Source organism: Xiphophorus couchianus, chromosome 23 (genome assembly GCF_001444195.1).
Source record: "Xiphophorus couchianus chromosome 23, X_couchianus-1.0, whole genome shotgun sequence".
Classification (NCBI taxonomy): domain Eukaryota; kingdom Metazoa; phylum Chordata; class Actinopteri; order Cyprinodontiformes; family Poeciliidae; genus Xiphophorus; species Xiphophorus couchianus.
This window is the reverse complement of record NC_040250.1, coordinates 28,583,059-28,585,391: the sequence shown is the minus strand read 5'-3', so window position 1 is coordinate 28,585,391 and position 2,333 is coordinate 28,583,059. Positions and strand designations below refer to the sequence as shown.

Below are 2,333 nucleotides of genomic sequence, written 5' to 3'. Positions count from 1 at the left end.
GTACCATCGGCTTCCTGCGTCGTTACTTTTGGTGGCCCACACTCAATAAGGATGCCATTGAATTTGTCTCTGCCTGTTCCACTTGTGCTAGGAACAAGACCTCACATCGCCCACCGTCAGGTCTGTTACAGCCACTGTCCATTCCTAGTCGTCCCTGGTCCCACATCTCCATAGATTTTGTTACTGGTCTCCCCACATCCAAACAGAAGAATGTCCTCACCATTATAGACCGTTTTTCCAAGGCCTGCCATTTGGTCGCCCTCGCTAAACTCCCCTCGGCCGCTGAGACAGCTAGACTTCTCTTTCGCCATGTTTTTCGCCTTCATGGTATCCCCACAGAGGTTGTCTCTGACAGGGGCCCTCAGTTCAGTTCCCAGCTCTGGCGGAACTTCTGTTCTGTGCTCGGGGCCCGGCCATGTTTGTCTTCGGGGTTCCATCCTCAGACCAATGGGCAATGTGAACGGCTTAACCAGGAACTGGAGAACATCCTGCGCTGCCTCTGCGCCTCCAATCCCACCTCTTGGAGTGTTCACTTGCCATGGGTAGAGTATGCCCATAACACGCACATATCGTCTGCGACGGGGTTGTCTCCTTTCGAGGCGTCTCAAGGGTTCCAACCTTCCCTACTGCCTACATCCTTCCCAGATGCGGTCATTCCTTCTGTCAGACATTACATGCAAAACTGCCGACGTATTTGGAACCAGACTAAGGTCGCCCTTCAACGAACGTCTGCTCAGAATAAGCGTCTGGCGGATAGAAGGAGAATTCCAGCCCCCACCTTCTCGCCCGGCCAACGCGTTTGGTTGGCTTCGAGGAACTTTCCTCTAAAATCCTGTTCCCGCAAGTTGTCCCCCAGGTTTCTGGGTCCGTTCGTTATTGACACCATCCTTGGCCCTTCTGCTGTCCGCCTTAAGTTGCCCTCTCATTTCCATGTCCACCCTGTGTTTCACGTTTCTCAGATCAGGCCCTACGTCTCTAGTCCCTTGTGCCCTCCGTCCGAGCCCCCTCCGCCCGCCCGGGTTGTTGATGGTCACCCGGTTTACACCGTTCGGCGCATTGTGGATGTGCGTCCTCGTGGACGGGGTAGGCAGTACCTGGTGGACTGGGAGGGTTATGGCCCTGAGGACCGGTCTTGGGTTCCTCGGTCCTTTATCCTGGACCCTGCCCTCATATCCTCTTTTGAGCGCTCCGCCGCATCTTCCTCGGGTCGGTCGCCGGGTGGCGTCCGTTGAAGGGGGGGGTACTGTTGGGTTCGGCAGGGAGTGGTTCCTTCTCTTTCACAGGGTGGCAGGCTGATGGGATCCAGCTGTTGCTCATCACCTCCAATCTGCAAGGTCCTTAAAGGGGAGCGGCTTCCAGAGTCGGATGCCAGATGGCTCCGCTTCTACAGTGGTACTCTCTAGCTGTCAGTGCTGTATTCCCAGTGTTCTCCTTTTTTCTGACTCCTTTTTCGTCTGCTCCTCCCTCTACAGTGAACCCGAGCTGTACACTCTCTGAACCGGCCCCACCTGAAGAATCGGATCCTAGCTGCTCTGTTTTGCCTTGCACCTGGGTGCGTCACGCCCGCCACTCAGCTGCTGCCTGTCCGCCCTCAATCGCCTGCTGGAACTTCCCCCATCTGGAAAACCCTGCCGGATCCCCATGTTCCCTCCTCTGCTTACCTGAACCCGCAGCCCGTAAGTCACCATCAGGTTACGCCATCATTCCCTTCATTCCTTCCCACTTTAACCGCTCGCCCTTTGCAGTTCCTCCGCTGGCCCAGTTCCTCCCTGCTGCCGCTGATCGACGCCCCTCCACACACTCTCCAGCACATTCAGTTACCAAATAAATCTGTTAAAACTGTTTGGGTGTCCGTAGTTGTTGCTTGCCTTAAGAGTCCTAGAAACCTCGCATTATGACAGTATTGGCCTCATGAAGATGACAGACTTTAGCATTCCTTTTGTAACACTTTTTTTAGATATTTGCAAATCTACACATTTATGTCTGAGTCTGCATGTACCTGTGGATTATAGAAAATCTATAATAATTTTAAAACTCGTGCAACTCAAATTCTTGTTTTGTCACATTGCTGCAGGCGCATGTTCCATAGCTACTTCACCCTACAAGAGGAATGGCTCTAACAAACCCCAAAAAAGATCCTAAAGAATGACAGGTCAAGAGCGCGCAACATAAATAGGTTCTGTCTGGGATTCAGCACTACTGAAGACAAATGAAAGCAACTAGGAGCTGTACTGGGCCAGGTTTGGTCACTTCTGCAACTTCTTAATGACAAAACAAAGAAGCAGTTTAGCTGGGCAGCACTTCTGAACGGCAACAGCAATTAAAGCAGTGAT

General features: G+C 52.6%; 1 long non-coding RNA gene across 1 annotated transcript; it reads left to right on the top strand.

The window, feature by feature from the left end:
* The first annotated feature begins 1,453 nt into the window (after positions 1-1,453).
* Positions 1,454-1,901, top strand: LOC114138757 (uncharacterized). The gene is made up of 2 exons (XR_003594290.1): positions 1,454-1,676; positions 1,746-1,901. It is a non-coding gene; the product is annotated as an uncharacterized LOC114138757 (long non-coding RNA).
* The last annotated feature ends 432 nt before the right edge of the window (positions 1,902-2,333 follow it).